This window comes from Equus caballus, chromosome 19 (genome assembly GCF_041296265.1).
Source record: "Equus caballus isolate H_3958 breed thoroughbred chromosome 19, TB-T2T, whole genome shotgun sequence".
Lineage (NCBI taxonomy): Eukaryota > Metazoa > Chordata > Mammalia > Perissodactyla > Equidae > Equus > Equus caballus.
The window spans coordinates 65759977-65780923 of record NC_091702.1 but is presented as its reverse complement, the minus strand read 5'-3'; the positions used below and the strand labels follow the sequence as shown (position 1 = coordinate 65780923).

The window sequence follows — 20947 nt, the reverse complement described above, 5'->3', positions numbered from 1 at the left end:
ACAACTTACAGGAGTTTCAGGGGCCACTTTCAGCACAGGAATTTGTCTCACTTCTTAACAGGTCATTTCTCTTCCCACTCCCTAACTTAGTGACCTGAAGCTCATTTAATCACGTGTCAATAGCTGGGATGTTTTTAAGGTTGTCTAGCAAATAGACTTACCTGTTTCCTTATGCATAGATTAAAGCTCCAAGATCATGACTTTCCTTCTAGGAAAACAAATGGGCTGCCAGAGATGAAGAAATCTGGTATTGCCAAACTGAGTGTGCTCACAAAACCATATGGCGGCTCTCAGCAGAAATGACAAAGGCCAACCATTATATGTCCCCATTTAGGAAATAAATTCATGAATAATATAGACACCAATGTATGTAGGACTCTATATTGCCCCTTTGTTGTCATGGAGGCTCTCTAAGAAAATCTTGGAAGATGTTTCCCTTTAAAGGAAATAGATGGGAACCAGACACCATGAGATGGTATCCAGCCATCATGGAGGGTCCACAAATAAGTATCTCCAGTTCTTGAGTGCCTTCAGCATTAGGTGCAGTCTGCTGTTCACTCATTTAGTCAGTCAACACTCTCCATGTGTGATGGTGAGTATATTCAGGCCCTTTTCTTTTCAGCAACATTGAACCACATCTGCTCCAATAACTCTTGCACCTCGACTGCCTCACCGGGCAGGAAGACACAGTTTAACAGGCCAAACATGCAGACTGACTCTCTTGATCCCCAACCAAAAATCATAAAGCATATCCTTGTAGTTCCCCCGCAACAAGCAAAGAAAAGCAACAGGCTTTTGTGTGTGTGTGTTTCTTGACGTCAATCACTGACTTACACCTGGCATTCCGAGTAACCACCTCAAAGCTCCCCGTGATGAGCAAGGACTTTCTCTGAGCTTCCATGCTGCCCAGTACTTACCTCAACCACAGAATTTATCATGTTGAATGGAAATTTATCTCTCTGTGTCCCCCACAAGACTGTTTAAATTCCTCAAAAATGGGAACCAAGATATATTGGTCTTTTAAACCCAGTTTCTCTGACCCTGCCAGAACCATATTAGAAGCTCTAAATGTTTTTAGAGCCAAATGGGGTAAAAGGGTCTAGGAGTAGAAAAAGGTTTTCCAAAAAAGCTGTACAACCCACAAAGATATATCGACCACCTACTCTGTGCTAGGCCCAGTGTCAGGGCTTCAAGGAGAGAAGAGCGAAGTTGGAGAGGAAAGAGGTAAGTGGATGTACACGACAGCAGACAGTGGAAAGGGTCATGAGAGAAGTACCAATTTCCCTGGAAGGCTCCACAAAAGGATCAGAAGACGTTTCCTGAGGAGGGTGGGACTAAAGTCCCAGAGGACTTGAGCAGCGTCCCTGGGCAGATCCGGCAGCAGGAGCTCCACCCACCGCCGCGTGGAAGAGGAACAGTGGAGGGCAGAGACACTGTGAAAAGCACACTGCTGCCCCGACTGAAGCACAGGTGTGTGACGAGATCAGAAATGACGGCTAGGCTTGAACCTTGGAGAGGGGCCTTGAATGCCAGAATACCAACTCAGATTTTCCTATAAATAGCGCGGTGTCATCGAAGCTGTCAGAACAAAGGTGTGACAGAATCACTGCTGGGTTTACAGTGGCCGCTCTGGGGGCAACAGGCAAGGTGACGTGGGGATGGGATGGGCCAGTCTGAGGCCAGGACACCTAGTAGATCTCTTATCGCAGATAAATATTTTTATTGTCAAATTGGAGTTTTTCATGAAAATCTTAAGTTGTATAAAATATAACTCTGAATAGGAAACATGGGATTTATAAAGATTGAACATGAGGTAAAAATTAATAAGAACATAAGAGAGTAAACTATAATTAGAAAAAAAGGAGGACAGAAGATAAAGCAGAATTAAAAATTATTCAGCAAGGGAAGTCTAGGACCAAGACAACTCCCACACTGTAGAGAGGGTCTCAGATGGCACACAGGAAGGGTGGACGGTATTTCCCTAGTACCCTGCAAGGCCGTTACTTTTCCACTCCTGAGTAAGAAAAAAAATCCCTGGACTCTTATTTCTCCCCATCCACTGCACTGCCCCCATGACAGAATTACTACAGCGAAATCTTTTAAGGTATAGAAAAAACAGAGTGACTTTAGGTGTCATTGGTTATGGCGAGGGTGAGAGCTGGAAAGGGGTTCAGAGACCCTGGTAAAAGTCTAATCATTTGGGAAACTAAAAAGAGCTGCAATAATTTAGCCTACATTGAAAAGAGCAACCAAATCTTCTCTAACTGAAGAAGTGAAGAGGTGAGGCGGTAGGGAGTGGGGAATTTACCGTGGAGGTACTGCAGAGAGCGTCTTAGGAAATCAAGTCAATTAATTTGGACACCAAGTAAATCTGGCACAATGGATGGAGTTTTCAGAAACTGGGGATCTGCGTGGTGTGGTTCCATTTCCATCAATCAAAACGAGAATTACTACTTGATTCAAACGAGGAGAGTTAAAAGGCTTCAAGGTTTAGAGGCTGACGGCTAAATCCAGGAGACTTCTGCCAAGTCCTGAGACCGAGAGAGACAACGGACACAGGTGAGAGCTAGGTAAGTGAGAATGGTATACCCAAACTTTTGGGATTCTGTATCCAGAATACAGACGAGCTTGCACGTGGGGGTGTAATCCCCTTGTAGCATCACTGGACCAGTGCATTTCGGGCTCGTACTCTCATGTCTGCAACTGAGCACATGTATCACTGAGTGCTGGGTTGACTGGATGGAGATGCTGAGTAAGAGAAGCATCCACACACTGGCACAGAGCAGGCATCTGAAGGGTGGAAGGAATTTCAGAAAGTGTCTGGTTAAGCCTCCTTATTTTACCTACGGACCCTGAATCCAAAAAGGATAAGACATCTGCCCCAAGTTTTCCCAGGTAGCGAGTGGCCAAGCTGGGAATGAACTCCAGACTTCCTGACCCTCCATCCAGTGCTCTTTATGAAGCCAGCGGGAGCTGCGAGGCCGTCATCTGTGGGCTCACCAGAGTCAGTCAGCTCTCTACCATCTGGGCCAACAGGAAAACAGTGACTCACAGAATCCAACATTCCTTTGGAACGCAGGAGAGGTGTGCCTTTCTTCTGTGCTGTGAGCCTTTTCAATTCTTGTAAATAAAACCCTACTTAAATGCCCTAGGAGAGCTGGCAACTTTAAGTGCCTCGCAGGCCAAGGTCATATCTGGTGACACCTAGCACATGTTTAGGCTGACTGACTGACGGGTCACTCAGTAGACAGCAAACTTCTGTACACTGAATTTCAAATCCATGGGGACTTTTGCTAAGACCAAAAGCCATTTTCATTTGCATTCTGAAGGACTCAGGAGTGGCAGGAAGAGTCAGAGGTTGAAATCTGCCGAGGGTAACGCATACGCAACAAGTGAAAGTTGCTGTGTGAAGACGTAAATGTGAAGGTATGGCTTTCAATGCCAGGTTCCGTTGTCTTCTGATCCAGGAACCCTGGGAGCCTCAAGGACCTCACACATCAGACCTATTATCTGGAAACGGGTCCTTTTTGATAACCTTAAGGCTATCACAGGTGAAGGAGAGACTGGCTCCTTTGCCACTCAGAGCAGACACCACCTTCACATTAATCCCACCCATCCTCCTGGCCACCCTGTTTTCCTCTCTCCTTACAACCACCCAGAGCACTGAAGGGACACGCTGGCTAGGACCACCAAGTGTTTCTGCCACCTCTCCCAGACCTCCCAGTCTGTAGGACACAGACACTCAGTTTTCTCTATTTCTAAGTATGCTAATGGCCCTGGACACACCGGCAAGCATTTATCTGCAAAGCTACCATACAGATCCTATTTAAAGAGAAGTGAATTCTTAATAATACGCCATTTCCACCATGCCACTCTACTGCTCAAAAGTCTACAAGGACACCTCCTTGCCTACAGTATACAGTTCAGACCACTGACGTGACGCTTAGGGCATCCTACCAGCTGACTCCACCTCCCTTTCCTGCTTTTTAGCCTCATTGTTCTGCCAAATAGACCCGTCCCTTCAGTGGTGCTGGCCAATTCACCAGCCTCCACATATCTCTATCCCTTCCCCATTTGTGTGCATTCTCTCCCTGTACTACTGCTCATCACCCATCTCCCCAAATGCTACTTTCCACGGCTCAGCTCAAACGCCGCCTCCTCCCTGAAGTCTCTGTGCTACTCAGCTAATAGGATTTCATGCTTTTCTCCCCTCCACAAGAACAGATCTACATTCTTGTTTTCCTCTACCTTGAATACCCCATACTATCTGCATCCATCCTCAATAAATATTTGTTAATTGATTAATTCTAAATACGCCGCTAAAAAAAGGCTTACATTTTCAAACTCTTGAAAATAAGGTAATCATCTGTAACTCTTATTATATCTACACAATGGAAACTTCAGAGCATCTAGCATGTTGTCATTGGATTCCTTTCTTTCCGCAGAAGACCAAACTAGGTCATTTCAGACCTCAGTCACCTTCTGAGAGACTCTGGAAGGGCAGGCTAAGAAGTCAGCAAAGAGATTGCATTCCTGGATTCCTGACTCGCTGTCCAGATCTGCTACTGAATCAGATTCAGGCAAGTGTGAACTGGAGAAATGAACTAATCATTAACACCATCCAAACGAAATAAAAGGAGCTCCTTTGTTTCGTTGGCTGGATATTCAGACTTGAAAGGAGGGAGTGCAGGAGGAAAGAGAAGAAAAACACAGCCGTCCACTGCTTTCCCTTTGAGTGTACTTTCTTGCCTTTTCTGTTTCTCTTTTTCATAACTATGTGATGGAGCTGGAATGCTTGGGAAGCATTAAATCAGAACTGAGAAGACGATTTGCTGCGATCCTATGAGGATCTCTACTAACATGTTTATCACCCAGACACTCCTCGAATTGGGTCCTGTTTAGTTTGCCCAGAACACATTTCTCTGATAAATTAAAAAGTGCCAGAAGTGGTAGCCTGCCTGTAAAATCACATCTGATTTCAGGGGCTGGCCCCAGAATAGTCAGTGTAGTCCTATATCCAAGTCCAGTAACAAGGGTTATTCACTTCATAGACTTCATTTAACTGATTTGGCCACATCCTCAAAATACAAACATAATGTTTGGAAAGAGGAAAACTGAGTTATGGAGAGTGAGCAGAGAGTAAAACCAACCAGTAAATGGGCAGGCACATTAATGTGAAGTTTCATCTTTATAAGCATTCATTAATTCTTTTATTCATTCATTAAACTAATAAATACTGGCCATTCTCTCTGTGTCAGTGCTCAGTACTGTCATTGATTCAATTAGTCAGACTATACGCATCTATTGAGCACTTACTTTCTGTTAATTAACCACTAGCTATAACTTCCTTGCAGCCAAAAAGTTACTGAATATAATTTGAATAGGTGACATAGAGATGAAAAATTGCAAATATTAAGACAATGTCACAAAACATCAGGAGTAACATTTGCATAATTCTTCTAATGTCAAATTCGTGTTTATGATAAAGATCTTAAATTTTTCATCTCATACATCACTCATCTCCCTCATACCCCGGGCACATGTGGTTGACCCTTGTTGACTCCCAGGTGCATCCAACTGAGAATAAACGTAGTTACAAGGAAGCAATTGAGGTTTTGGACTCCAGAGGCTGGCAGATGGAAATATGAATATGTAAAACTAGGTCCAGTGTAAACTGAGCACATATGGCAGCCAGTATTATGATTATACAAATGCCACTATTGGGTATTTTCTTAACGGATTTCTTTAAAATCCTTTTTTATAATTATGGACGTTCTCCATACCTCATAAGGCTGTGGTGAGCACTGAATCGAGTTTCATATATGTATGTATAGTTATATAGTGCAATATAAATATATTCAGTAAAAGTCAGTTCCCTTATTCTTCCCAGCCCACCCACCCATGCCCCTGCCCTCTCTTCCAGCTGTCGGTACTCCCATCCCCAAGGCTCAGGTTCTGTCTTTTAAAATGCTTTAATTCCTTTGGTGGCAAAAATCAAGCGACGGCTAGGAAGTGAGTCACCACTCAGCAGCTAAAGGAGCTTGTTTTTCTTTCTCTGAATGTATTTCTTAAGAATTTCAGCCTGATCCTTCAGTCGCTTGTTGATTCAACCAAGAATCCTCTCTTAATGTTTAAGACACAGAGAGAGAGCGCTATGGCACCAAAACGTTTTCCAATTGTTAGGAATGAGAGTTTTTAAAATACCGAAAATAACCAGAGGGCAGAGAGCCCCGAAATCCTGTTACATAAGCAGACGTTGGAGGGCCAGGCTGGCTTTGAGGTTCCTTTCTCCACAAGCCAATCTCCTGATCCTCCCCAACCTTCGCCGGATTTACCTTAATGCTGCAGAAGTCTCGAGAGGGGCCTCTGGATGCTGCCCGCTGCGGCAGCGCACTAAGCAGGGCCGGAGGGGGGGGGGGGGGCGGGCCCTACCCGCGAGGGGGCACGTGGGGCCGCGGGGCGGGGGATGCGGGGGGGAATACGCGGGGCCGCGGGGGGAGGGATGTAGGGGGGGATGCGCGGGGCCGCATTGTGGGGGGGCATGCGTGGGGGGATGCGCGGGGCGGCGGTAGGGGTGGATGAGTGGGAGGATGCGCGGGGCCGCAGGGGAACTGCGTGAGAGGATGCGTGGGGCTGCGGCAGGGCCGCGGGGGAGGGAAGCGTGGGAGGATGGGGGGGATGCGCGGGGTCGCTGGGGGCACATGGAGGGGACACCTAGGGGGTCGCCCCGCTGCCGCCGGCTCAGGGCCCACCGGGCGCGGCTGTGCTGCGCCCACGCCTAGCGTTCCCTCCTGCGCCTGGCTTAGGAGCCCGCAGTCTTCCTGAACCGTTATTTAGCTTTCCAGAGTCACAGAAAACACCTTCAGCAATAACAGTCACCCACAACTCCCCCCTCAAAAAGATGTCATACAAAAAAGGAAAATAACCCAATTCCCCTCGCCTTCCACATCTTGTCTGTGTCTCCCATTCATTCTCTCCCCATCAGTGGTCTACATCCTGTCTCCACGTCTCCTCGGCCTCCTCTTTCCTTCTCTGTCCCCCTCCCTCTCCCATTTGCACTCGGTCCTGCGCCCCTGCACCCCACCCTCCCGCCTCTCCCCTCCTCGGGCTCCCGCGCGCCCTCCCCGCCCTCCCGAGAGAAACCGGTCCGCTCCTCCCGGGGCTGCGCGCCCGCCCGCCCTCCTGCCCACCTACCGCGAGGAGCGGCTCCTCCCACCTGCCCATAAAAGCCAAGTGCATGTTACCAGCGGCGGATCCGAGTCCTCTCCCGGTCCTCTCCTGTGGGAGCCGAGCCTCTCTCCTGGACCTTAACGTGCTCAAGGTAAGATCACAGCTCTGCAGGCGTCTGACCTCCGGGGGTTGCTGCGGGGACGCGTTTCCTCTGGTCAACACGCTGACGGTTGGGTTAGAGCTGATTCTTACGGATGCCAGATCAGCTGCTCCTTTAACTAGCAACTGGTTGGAAAACAAACTTCTGTTTGAACGGTAAAATAAAAGTTCATTTTGGGCAGAAACAGCAGCATAAATATTGCAGAAACCTTTTCTCTTTTTAAATCACTTTTCCCCTGTTGCTGACTGTTACTGAGGTTACAATGTATCTCTTTGGGGTATTTTACTGACGTTTTTCATTGTAAATATTTCACATATCAGTGGGGGCAAGGAAAACTTTGTCCCATTGTCAAAAATGTACTTTAAAAGAACACAATTAGTTTCCTTAAAATAGCACAGTGAAAAGGTCTGCTAACAATTTTGCAATGTTTTCCAAACCCCCAAGACAGCTTCTGTGAGTCCTTTAAGAAATATCTTTCCAGGTTTGAGCGCTTGGAAAAAATGATGTGAACGGGTGCCCTTTGCACAGGATGGGAATCAGGTGGCCGGTAGATAGGAAAGAACACATCCAAATTTACAAGCCGGGGCAGAATGTGCTCTCACAAAGCTGTCTTTTCAAGACGTCCTAAAATGAGAATTGTGTTGGAACTAAGAAAGTGTATAAAAGAACTTCATGAATTTCTATACACACACCTAAACATAGAGCGTTTCACTATGTTTCACAGTAAGAGAAGAATACAGGCCAGATTATACACTACTTCTGTGTACACCAGATAGTTGTGAAGAAAGATCAGCTCGGAGGCTCTGGGAATTTAAACCCTGCCTGCCACTCTCTCTTCCCTCATCTGGTAAATTAAAATCGACCTGACTGGCACCTGGGTCTCACAGAGTTCTCCAGTATTTAAACTACCCTCACTGTTAAAGATGGATATGGTCCTGTTTCTGGGGTCTGTGAATGAGTGTTGTGCACCTGTGAAAGAAAAAACAAACTCCACAGCTCCTTGTGTGGAACCAGACGCTGGGGCCATGATGTTTGCCGTGGAAATCTGTGGGCTGTGTGGGATGCAGCTCTCTCATGTGGGAGAAAAACCCTCTTCAAATGTTTCCTCTGGGGAATTGCACAAGACCGCTTAGGGCTGCGAACCAAAGCGGGCGGTCAGGAAACCACACCATGATTTCAGCCCTGAGGTTCCTGAAGTAAGACAGGAAAAGTTTCACTTTTCTTTTTTTTTTTTTTTTGGTTTGTTTATATTGTATCACTTGAAGAGTGAAAACTCTCCAGGGCTGGGAAAACTACTTTGCTATTAAAGAAAGTACAATCATTAGAAGTTTAACTGAGGGTCTTCCAAACCCTTTCTCCTCATTGTTTATGTATCAAAAGAAATAATAAAAATATTTCAAATTTTTGTTTGGCTTAGAGGGCACTCACTGCTACTATGTCAGTGAAATATTTATATGTAAAGCTTTCTGTCGTGTGAAGTTTTGCTTTATTGGAAAAAGATTATTACGAGGAGTGCAGTTTTCATTTAAGAAAACAATATAAAATTACTATTGGCCAAGATAATATGTGACCTGAGCATAGTCAAATACCTTTTATCTCGAGCCACAGTGCAGACGCTTGCTCCCCAGCTGGTATACGTGGGTGATCAGCCGTGGCGAGAGCATGGCTATGGACGCGGCCGAGGGCTGTGTGGTGTGTCCACGGTGGTTCATCCTTATGGGGGTGCTGGACCCGTGCTCATCGCCACCACGGAGAAGATGCACTGTCTCATTCGCCCGGACCCCTCGAGGGAAGTTATCTTTTCCGGGAGAAAAGAAAGTGCTCCCAGTGTAAAGGGGCTCCCTGTCCTTCCTAAGTTTGGGGATGAAGAGAGTTCTTCCAGGCTCGGCCTCTGCTTTTGCTGGCAGTTAACCCGCTCCACAAGCTACGAACCATTTAACAGTAACTGCCTGCCCCATGTGCCGTCGAGTTCAACCCCCTAAATAACGGGGTGAGATCATCCTCGATTGCTCATGATCTCACTTTCCCAGAGGCCTTCACCAGACGCTTAAAGTGATTCTTTCCACTTAGGGTGCACATCAGGCAAGATGACACTTCCCTACTAAGTTTTTGGAAGAGTCGGTGGTGGGGCTCATTTCGTTACCCCAGCGTCGCCCTTGGCACAGGATGTGGAGACACAGTGTGAATCTCCTCTTTATGCCCCTGTATAGCTGCCCCTGGATTGGGTTCATCCTGGACGTATCCAACACCCTTTCAGCAGGCTTTGAACAGTTCCTTGACTATTTCTAAAGGTGAGCGGCTGCCCTTCCCCGGGGACACGAGAGGGTGCGGATCTTGAGGGCCTGCTACACCCAGGGAAACACACAGTTTAGATTTTCTGCTATTCTGAAACTTGTAAAGCCGTATTCTTCCCGTGATCAGAAAGTATATCCCGTCTGATTTCCATCTGTGAAACGCAGATCGAGGAGCGGAGAGTGAGATGGGTAGACTTGAGAGGGAGCCTGGGGGAAGTGCCTCTAGGAAGGGTCCTGCTAGCAGAGGAAGGTCGGAATCTCTGTTACAGACACCACTTCTTCTTGCCCTTATTTATGTGGAATATGAGGACATGTGGCAGAGCAAAGATCCATATCTGCTCTTGTTTTTTTCTTAAATCAATGAGGGTCTTTCCACTAATAAGTGAGGAGCCATCTCTGCTGGGCCCTTCTGTACCAGGAGAGAACAGCTCAGACCCAAAGACCAAAGCGATTTCAGCTCTGCCTGAACCCACAGGCCTGAACATTCAAACCCGCAGGACTTTGCCAGTTATAATTTCAAAAGCTATATTATGAGTATAAAAACCCTCAGAACATATTTTAACTAATGAGTCTTTCACATCAACAAATCCACCCCTAGCTCTCCCAGAGGGTCCAATGTTGGGTAATTATTTGCAATTCAGAAGTTAAAAGCAGTAATTTGCTCCTTCCTATGCGTGGTCACCACTTTGGTATGGCAGCTGACAGAGTGAGTGCTCCTGCAGGTCACCCGCCGAGAACCCGGGCTCCTGCCTGCCTGGGCTTCCTTCTCCTCCACCAGGCCTCCATACCCATGCAGATGCTTAATTTGGTACAGGTCTTGAGACTACTTCTAGCCATCTTCTGAGAGGCGTATTGTTCTAACTATTGAGTGAAAAGAAACAAGGAGAGGAGAGGAGGAAGAGAAGGGCAGAACAAATGCCCTTTGGAATTTAGAGAATCTTTCACTTTAGCATCGTATGGAAAGGACCTCTTACTACCCAAAGCATCTGGAAATTAAAAAGAAAAAGGACCAGCTTACAAATTGTTGCAAAATGCTAAGGATATAGTAGAAAAGATCTTCCAGTGGCCTGGCAGCCGTCAACACAGTTTACACCCCATGGTACTAGGTTAGAACTCTGCTATCCTTCCCCTTGCCAGAGAGACAGAGGGAAGAGTGGGAGAGAGAATTAACCACGTCTAGCATGACCGAGAGAAGCCGCTGATCAGACATTCCACTATTGCTTGGTAACCATGTTTGCTGTTGGAGCAAGGAGGTTCTTTATAGTCTTTCCTCAAGCAAATAGATTTGCAGGAAGGGGGTTAGAGGGAGTCACACAAGGTCGGAATGTCTGTAATCTGGGGGCCCTCTGTGTGCAAATCCACAAAGCCACTGGAATTGCATCGAGTCGAACTGAAGTGACTTAAACAGAAATGTTCCCAAAGACTGATTACAGAGTAATCAGCTAAAATCATAATGAATTCTAACTTCTCAGTGTAGCCACGCACAGCACACATAGCTGATTATGTAAAATATTAAAACACACTGATGGCTCACCTTCAATCTCCTCTATTAATTTTGGGCTCCCTTCCATTGTCCTTCGTGGAAAACAAAAGCTGTCCCCCTCTCCTTCAGCACAGCATCTGCAGGTGCCATCAGGGCCCCTCTGTGTACCCCGTTTCTTCTTTCACTGGAGGAAATCTCTTTTCAGTTCTTATAGATCAAGTCTCTGGAGTACCACTCATACTTGTGGCTTTTCTCATTACTTCCTTAAGCAGGATGTCAATTTTCCCTCCAACACATAAAAAGGCTTTGCATTTTCTAAACCTTAGTTCATATACCTAGAAGAAAGGTAGTTTAAAATCGTGACTTGCCTCCAACAGACTCTCTGACATGAAGTTTCTAAGCATTTTTATTTATCTAGCCCCTATTCTAACATTTTAGGGATTTAGAAACTTAGAGAATCACAGAATATAAATGCTGGAAGGATCCTTGGAGCTAATTTTAGCTAAAGTTAATTTTACATATGAGAAAAGTTCAGAGAGGTTAACATCTTGCCCAGGGTCACCTAGATGTGTATAGCAGAACCAGGGCTGGAGCCAAGCTGTCCAGATCAGCGCCCTACCTGGAGTGACTATACTGTGTGCTCCCCATCCAGTGTGTCTCTAAGATGTCTCTGACTATTTTAAGAATTCGCTTGGAACTTAACATGGAGGGTTCTCAGAAACCATAACCTGGTAGAGGTTTTGGGCTGCAGCAGTACCTGTGCGACAGAACATCTAGGAAATCTTGACACAAACCCTTGTGAGAAGTGACATCACCCATTGTCACCATCACAGGGACCTCGTATGTTTTTCTCCATTCCAAGACCTATTATGTAGTTGCTGCTGGGTAAAATCTGTGTTGAATGAGTGAGTGAATGGGGGGAAAAGCTAACTATAAAATACCCATTTTTATTAACTCCTTCCCTACAGACCCTTGTAAGGAGTCCATAGGGACTTATAGACTCGCATCTCAGATATATCAAATCTAAGGCTCCCCCCTTGATTTAGGAACTGGGGAGAGTTCATGCAGCCTTGTCAAAGGCTAAGCCATTTCCCTTCCTGCCATGCTTTCACTAGTCCTTCCCACGTTTACCCGAATTCTAGAAATTATACTATCTTTTAGAGCAGGCTTAAAATCTAGATCCCATGTCAATGTGACAGAATACATGTATTACTTTGTGATGGTTTACGGTATAGACTTCCTCTGCTTCTACCCAGTAGACAATGTGTTGCCAGTATAACCACCTTGAACCTTCCTAGGTCTCTAATGAGAGAAAAGGCAGAATATGCGTAATGCGCAATCAGAGAAAACTTGAGGGACATACTGGTTGAGGGGTGTAGGCTTGAGATGTATTGTGACAGAAGGGAAGGGTCATCCAGAGGGCAAGCATGTAGAGACGGGTGGTGCAGCTAGAGGCTCATTCCTCTGAAACTGAAGAGGGAGAAACTGCAGGGAGTTTTGAGGTGCTGGAGAAGAGACCTTTAGTAAGACTGTCTGGACCAAGACCGTCTCAAATGTTTGGGAGATGAAATCCTATTTGGGTCAGGCTTCTTCGACTACAACACCATTTGAGGACTGGCTCACGTGGGTGAGAGCTTTTTGAGCATTACCTCTATTAAAACTCTTCTTAACCATCGACTGGGCTTCAGCTGGGAAAAGAGCCTTATTTGACCTCATTTTAGACTTGACTCTGACCCAGCCTACTAACTCCATGGATGTCACATCATCAAAATGTTCTCTGCTGAGATAACAATACAATCTTTGGTAGTACGTAAAGCTACTCCAATATAGAAAATGATGAAGGTAGAAAAGAACGTTCTTATGTTGTTTCTGAAAACGGTTCCCCTGAGTAAATGGACAGATGTTACCCCAGATGCTGCCTCCCCATCCTCTAAAGCATCCCTGACAGTTGTTTGCACATCTGTGAAAGAGTCATTGTGTTTCTGAAATCAGTTTATTGTATGTTGAAATTTACATAGTCTATGACTAAGCATCATTGTGAAAACATTCTTTTAAGTAAGTCTTTTTTGAAAACTGCCTCTCTTAAGCTCTCTATTGATGTGTTTACACCACAGGATATTTAGGCATTAACATCATTTGATGTGCTGAGATTAACGACAATTAATCACTTCATGTGCTACTTTTCCAACCCTAACTGAATAGGCCTGGGTGTGGGTGTCAGCTGTTGGCTTCTCCAGGAAATAAAATGTATCCAGCCTGTTGGGGAGCTTTTCCAGTCCCTGTTAACTAGATAAAACAGCTGTTCTTCTGAAAGTCGGGGCCGATGGCCTCCATAATTAAGGCTTCATGTACTAGGGCAACTGTGTCTGGTTTATGCAGAAATTTCTCTACCTAGCCGCGGAATGGCTAAGGCTCAGCTGCCTTCTGTTCAACCGGAGGACAGTGACTCTTAAGAGCTGGTTGAAGGGCATTGTCCTGGGGCAGCCGGGAGATGTTCTGTCAGCTATCATCCCATGTAGCATGTTCCTCCAGCTATCATGCCACGTGCGCTTTAAAGATAAACCTAAACTTGGTTCATAAATTCAAAGTGATGACAGAGTATATGATTACATTTCTTTAAAGAGCCCTACTTAGCACTTGTCCAGTCTTAAAGTCCAGGGATCATGGTATCCATCAGTGCTATAAATCCAAACAAGTGGCCTCTTTTTAAAAGGCAGACACAAGACAAGGCCAAGAAGTGCATGAAGGGAGACACTAGGTGGAGCTAAGAATTTGTGGCTTAGGTGGCCAAGATTGTTGAGGTTGGAAGAATGAGGGAAGAAAAGGGATCTGCAGCAAAAATATGCGGTTGGATCCACAATTCCTAGTTTAACGACACATGGACTTCCCAGTCTTGCTCCCAGTCTGTGCCAATCCACTGTTCAGATGGATGGGGAGGGAGGTTGGTGGCCAGTAGAGGGAGCCAGGAAGCTGTGTCTCTGAATAGAAAACTGACTTGTTCCCAGAGGGGGCCTGTAGATTTAAATTTTTCTTATAAAAGGCGGAGCAAGGTGTCCTTTGCAACCAGTGGCTAAAATGTACCAAAGGAGTGTATCACATTGTTGGTTTTCTTTTTTGAAAAAAATTCCATTTTAAGCCTCTAGGAATAAATCACCTGCATTTCAGCAACACCAGAAATGTCCAGGCTTGTAGAACTTTATTTGAAAGAAAACCAAAGCAATCTAGAAAATGTTCTTTCCAAGGCCACCACCAGCCAAGACAAAATGCTCATCTCAGTAATAAACAAACCCTGGCAGCTGGGGGTCAGTGAGAGACAAGTGCAGAGAGGGTGGAGAGCCGGGCAGATCTCAAGTTTAAAAGGGAGGTGCTGGTGCCCTGCCATGACCAGACCCTCCTGTCATCAGGGGAGGGGGAGGGGAGCGGGGAGAAAGAAGGAGGTGGTAATGGGCCAAACAGGCTTCTCCAACCAAGATGGCTCAGAACCTGCACTCCTGGGTGCAGGTCTCTCCGGGGAGCAGCCAGGGCCTTGCCTAGACCGAAGGGAATACCTTTCCATTGAACGTTTCCATTGCACAGCTGTGTGGGGATGGCTTGTTAAGACTTGAGACACTTGCATAATTCAGAACCCTTTGGGGGATATAGGATCAATTAGGACGATAAAAAATATCCTGACAAACCAGAGAAGGGCTGCTTACTTTGTAAAAATTATGACATTCACAGGGAAGTAGAGCAATAGTCTCTCTAAGGCTGCCTCTGATGTCAATAGAGATGAAGCTGTGAAGTTAGTTTTCATGGGGCCTGAGACTCCACCATTCCAGAAAATCTTCAGTGTTTCAATCTCAAAAACACCCTGACTCTTTCTGGGACCTTGGACAAGTCATTGATCATCTCTCTGCCTTAATTTTTTTATCTTAAAAAGAAGAACAATTCTCAAATAACCACTCTCTTTACCATTTGGAGACACTTGAGGTCTTGCGGAGTATTTTACAGAACGTGGCTACTCAAGCACACGTTGTTACTGTTCTTTAGTATAGTGAATGGATCCTGCTCACACCACCTGGGAATGGCGCATGGTATTTATACAGAACCAAGTCAAAATGGAGTAAAATTCCAAATAAGCACATAGCCTTCAACGATGTGAAAGAGCATATTTATTTCTTAGAATACAGAGGACAATTCCAGTCTCAAAGGGCCAGACAAGGTCAAGGGTAAGTAGGAAGGGGAAAAGAAACAGTAAGTTATGGCTTAAGAGTCTCAAAAGGCCTATATGCTCACCTGTCCATTTTTGACACCAGTCAAAAGACAATTCCCCACACACAAAAAAAGGTGTTGTGATTTAAAAAATCTGTTTTAACTGGAGAAAGGTTATATTTTTAATAATGACTATTACATTGTGTAAAATCTCTGAACGCTGTTTCTTTAACGTTTTCCAAAGTGTTTCAAAAACAGTTTTTTGGGGATATTAATAGTTGTTTATGCAGAAGTAGTTTCTACGATCAAATAAATTTTTAAAACACTTAAACAATATGATCAATGTTATTCACCGTGAGACTTCACAAAGACCTTGATATGCTATGTATATTTTCATCCTTCAAAAGATTTACAGTAAATAGTGTGTCCTAAACTTACTTGATGACCAATCTTCCCAGCCTGAGAGCATCCCTCGGGACTGGTGTTCTGCAGAACGGCTTGAGAACAGTTCAGGAATCACTGTCCTGCTGCGTTATTTTAAGATCCGCCGGGACAGTGTTGCTAGTTATTGTGTGATACACACTGAGTGTCGGTGTCAATCATGGGCTATGTCAACCCATAAAATAAGAAACAATCCCAGGGTGGTTTCCAAACCCAGATGAAAAAGAAGCAAAACAAGCAGATGAACTTGTCTTGGTTCCGTGGCTTAGTTCTTTATAATGATAATAGCAGAAACACCAGAATGATTTAAGAACTTTCCAAGTTCTAGATAGGTAGACAGATAGACAGACAGATGGGAGGGAGGGAGGGAGAGTCTCTTCCTTCTCTCTTTCCCACTGAGTGAATTTTGTGATATAAATACTGAAATGGCCAACAGTAAGCAATAAGTCCAGTAAACAAGGAGCCTAGATAATTCCGTGAATTAGCTCAACAATCTCTGAGCTGATAATTCTGTTTCACCTTAATCACCATTAATTAACTGAGGTCATTAGCCAGATATCTTCCTTGAGCATTTACTTTCTCACCGTCAACAGGGAGCTCATTCTGGTAACAGGAACACACTTACTGATATTCCACTATATCTTGCTACACTGGGGGTTGTTTGGTTTCTCTGTGTCACTCAGACCTCCCACCCCATCAGATCCCCTATTTCTCTTAGGGTCTTCCTCTGGGAATTCTCTTTCCCCTTCACGAAGATAATGCCTGGAGGCTCAGATCCAAAAGCAGCAGAGTGGAGCCTATCTCTTTTAAGAGAATGAGGAGTTCACAGTCCTCCAAGGGAGAAACGCAAACTCACCATGACTAGTTATAATAATAGATATTACTTATTAAGTGTCTAACAGGACCAGACTTTGTGCAGTCTCATTATCTCTATTCCCGTTATCAACCTTACACAGCGGTATTATCATTCCTGATTTAAAGAGAGGAAAACTGAGCCTCTGCTTGGTCAAGCGACTCGGCCGAGGTCACAGCGCTAGGAGGTGGCAGAGCCAGAGGTGCCCCCACTGAGGTCACACTGCAAAGCCCCTGGTCCTCCCGCTCCTCCACGCTGCCTCCCATGATGTCGCCTCACAAAAAGGAGAAAACCATCTACTCCCTACAACAGTGCCTCTGATTCATGAGGAAAGGGAGAGAATTCCAGTGGCTCCTTTCCTGGACACTGCCGACTGGCTCTGTTTCTTGTTTAATACTGTAACTTTAATTTCTTTTTCTTTTTCGTATTTTTTTCCTAAAAGCATGCTGTCATTTTAGAGCCAAAAAAGTAAGGGCCATGTAACTAGAAAAAAGAAAAAAAGCCATCATTTCTCCCTAGGGTAATTTGTAAGGGCTAAGGTTTCTCCGTAAATTCTCCCCAAGCAATCACAAATTGCTTGGCATCAGTCTGGGAAAGAGAGTGAGAACCTAGCATGTCATTCCTAAGGAAGTAGACATTCCCATGATTATAGGAGAAATAGACTGGGACAAAGGCCCCTTACCCAGACCTGCCTGGGGCTCACAGACCATCCTCTCTGGCGGTACTGTTACTATAATCCACAGCCAGGTGTTGAGCATCAGGACAACTTACATGATTCCCCCAAGCCATGTGAGCCACCTAGAAAAATGTCCATGTTGTCAACACCTGCTGCTTAACCTGCAGTGAGGTAGAAATAAATAGGCCTTGAGCCCACCGTTGTGTTGTGCCGAAGACAAAAGGGGCAACAAGGTCTAGTTCTTTCCATATGATCACCTTCTGCTCTATTTTTCGCTTTCGTGCTTGATCTTCCCTCTCTGCGTGTGGTATTCTCCACTTAATCTACTGAGTTAATTTGTGCTGCTGCTCCGAGATTCAGATCCCCTGTCTCCTGCCCTGAGAAGACGTGCCTGCAGCCGCCTGCCCCAGGCTGTGTTGTGCAGCTCCTCCCTGCTCCCTTGTGCCCTGTGCACAGCCTTGTCGTGGCCGGTCCACTCTGTAATGGCACTGGCTCATCTTATGTGCAAGGCTGTGAGCTCCTTGTAAAAGGATTCACGTCTTGTTCATCTCTGCACCTCAATAATAAGAGCTTAATAAATGTGAAAAGGAGGAAAGAAAAAAAGAGATGGAATAAAATGCAGTGATGGTGAATGAGTAGCCTCTGAATATGCTTTTCTCTGTCCTCATAGGTTGTTCCAAGAAGACACAATTTACCTAAATTGATTCACACACACATACACACACGTACAGCGTTACTAGTCTCAACTCTGGCACAGGATGAACTCCCATTGGTATGCTTATATGAAATATTGGCCTTCCAGATACGAAAATACATAAGGGAAAATTATTTGCTGGGTGGTCCCACTGTCCCGGGACTGGCAGTACTCTGCTCAGAAATATTCAGTGGCACTTTCAAACAGAAGAAACACCTTAGCTTAAGAGTCACGTCCGTCTCCTCTCTCACCCCAGTCCATCCTTCCATCTTCCTCCCTCTCCAGTCGGTAATAAGAGTTTGACTAAGCCAGATGGGTTTTATTCCCCCAAACATTCTTTTCTCTACTGAATGTCCCCCATTATCCTTTTCACTTGTCAAAACACCGTAATTCAAGGTTCTGTCAGTCTTCCTAAGTATCACAGCCTGCGTTAATCCTTCCTTGTTCTCAGCTGACAAAGTTCCTATAAGTGACAGTTACGTGTTACCTGTGCACTGTATTGAAGTCAGGGTTGTCTACTAGAACTTTCTGCCGTGATGGAAATGTGACCTGTCTGATATGGACTGTCAGCCATATGTGGCTGCTGAGCACTTGAAGTGTGGCTAGTGTGACTGAGGTACTGAATTATTTAATTTTACTGCAATCTCTTTAAATCTGAAATTAAATAGCCACATGTTGCTAGTGGCTACTATATTTGGACAACACAGAATATTTAAGTTTTCATGTCCTATGTCTTATATCCCTTGATGAGAATATAAACTCTTGAAAAAACTGAGTAAGACACGCTTTTTGGTATCCCAGGCGAATGCCATTGCTGCAGGAGTGTTCGCTGAACGTTGTGGTCCTTGCGTTGCTTGACTACCAGGTCTGCCGCTGCCTCTGGTGGTTATGTCATCGTAAGGAAGTCCTCTCCCCTACATGCATGATCTTAATAAGAGAGTACGCATGGTATTAGCTCTTTTTCTAGTGGTTTAACCTCACGCAGCATGGCGCTATGTCACTACCTTGGTCCTTCATACCCATACAAACAAAATGAGATGAGGAATGGTTTGAACTGAGCCTCTGAAAAAGAAAGTTCTATTACTCATCACAATCTCTTCTCTTTTCCCTTTTTGGGGAAAAGTGTGTTTTAAATACTTGAGGAGACCTAGGATTGCTTCAGTTTTCCATATGACCATTTCTGCAGAGAAAGTTTTTTGCTGTGCTCTCCCCCTGCAACTCCACCGCTTTCTGAAGGAAGGTTGTTCTTTAGCATAGATTTTCCCAGGGCGTTTGGTGTCTGTTGCTAGTGAACATTCTGAAGCGCTCTGAAGGCGGCTACACCCTCCACCAGCGGGTCAGGGAAGGTCATACTCCTTTGGAATTTGACAATGATGTGCCCCTGGCACTTGCTGCTTCCCGACGTCCCTTCAGGAATCATTATACCAACAGGCCAACCCTGCAGTAAAATCCTGTGCCTGGCCAACCCGAGAGCAAAGTGGCCACACAGTCTGGATGCAGATTAGATTCTGACTTACTAATAAGCCTTCAGAAAAGAAACCAGAGCGAGTCTCTCAGTTTACAGGCGAAGTCTGAGGACCTCGGAGGTCAGCCACGCCGCATGCCTTCCTTCTGACTCAGTGAGCAGTGGGACAGGGCAGAAGGCCACTCAAGGAGCCTGGGCAGTCAGCTGTATCTTTTCCATTCACAGCAAAGTTTATTTGGAGTGACTGGAAAAACCTTCAATGAAAACTTTTTTTAAAATAAAATAAAAGAATTTACCCAGCTGTCATGAGCCAGACAACATCGAGAAATAATTATGGGTGTATGTTTTCCCCTGCCTTGTAAAATATTTACAGATTGTAGCATAACAAGCTTTTGAGTAAATGGTAAAGATAGCAATAACATTTAACTTGTAAATTTTTTATATTTAGTCATAAAAGAATCACCATGTGTTGAAATCACATTTGAATACATGTAAATAAAATTCTCATCTGCAGACAGGAGCCAGTGGCTAAAGAAAGAATCCATAACTCCTTTTCAACAGAGCAAGAACACTGGAGAAAAGCAAAATCTTGTTTTTATGAAATAGAATTCACTATCACCACATCAGCAAGAGTGTTAGTAAGCATCTTCATTTGTGAAATTTTAAACATGAAGATAGTGATGATAATACTAATTAACCTTTGTAGAGAAATTTTACAGTTTGACATGAATTTTCTATACTCCTTCATTTGAATTAGAGAAGGATTTTATGTACATTGTACACATGAGGCAGTAGAGGTTTAGAAAGATTAAGTAAATTTCACAACATCATTTAGACAGTGAGTATTGGAGCTGGAATATGAACCTGGATCATCCCATTCCTGAAGTCCTCTTCTTTCTACTAATCTAGGCTGAACCTTCACAGTATCACACCCAGGAATGGTCTAGAACATCCTGACAGCATAAGTGAGAAACTGCATCAAAGGAAAGTGGAATGACCTATAAGGGTTGCTTAGTAAACCAGGTTCAGTGATTGAGAATGTGCTTTTCAAGAAGATAGAATCCAACAATGATAGCAGTTAGTGTATATTGAAGTTTTACTCTGTGCCAAGCAGAATGCTGAAACCTTTTTTTAATCTTATTTTATTTTCTCCTGATCACTTGTCCTATAAGACAGGAAACCGTGTGAGGGAGGTTAAGTAACTGCCTCCGAGTCACATGGCTATAAGTAAAGGAACCGGGATGAGAAACCAGGAGATCAGATTCCTGAGCCCTCCTCTGTAACTGCTACGTCACTGACATTTTTTTCCCAAAGAATCATTCCCAACGTCCTATTACTAGTCTCTGGACAAGCAAATCTGCAGTGGCGGAAGGATCAACCACACAGGAAATGCCACTGACGATCAGCAGGAATCGTTGGGTAGGTTGTCTTCTGTATACTTTATGATTTTAAAGAACACAAATCCATTTTAAACCTGCCTGTAATTTTTAAAGGGTATTTTAGAGTCCTCCTTTTAATTA

The 20947-nt window shown here is 44.7% G+C and overlaps 1 protein-coding gene and 1 long non-coding RNA gene across 8 annotated transcripts in view; one reads left to right on the top strand and one right to left on the bottom strand.

Moving 5' to 3' along the window:
• LOC106781985 (uncharacterized) overlaps positions 1 to 7556 on the bottom strand; it is a 327364-nt gene extending 319808 nt beyond the window's left edge. For 4 of the 6 annotated variants that reach the window (XR_011429323.1, XR_011429324.1, XR_011429325.1 and 1 more), the window contains exon 1: positions 6336 to 6418. This is a non-coding gene — a long non-coding RNA (uncharacterized lncRNA). Of the gene's footprint in view, positions 1 to 6335; positions 6419 to 7244 lie in introns of those variants that run through there. The other 2 variants (XR_011429326.1, XR_011429327.1) reach the window with 2 other exon arrangements.
• COL8A1 (collagen type VIII alpha 1 chain) overlaps positions 7053 to 20947 on the top strand; it is a 137898-nt gene continuing 124003 nt past the window's right edge. Inside the window, exon 1 of one of the 2 annotated variants that reach the window (XM_005602076.4) lies at positions 7053 to 7321. The gene's annotated coding sequence lies outside the window, so the exon portion shown is untranslated. The remainder of the gene's footprint in view (positions 7322 to 20947) is intronic. The other variant, XM_023623927.2, reaches the window with a different exon arrangement.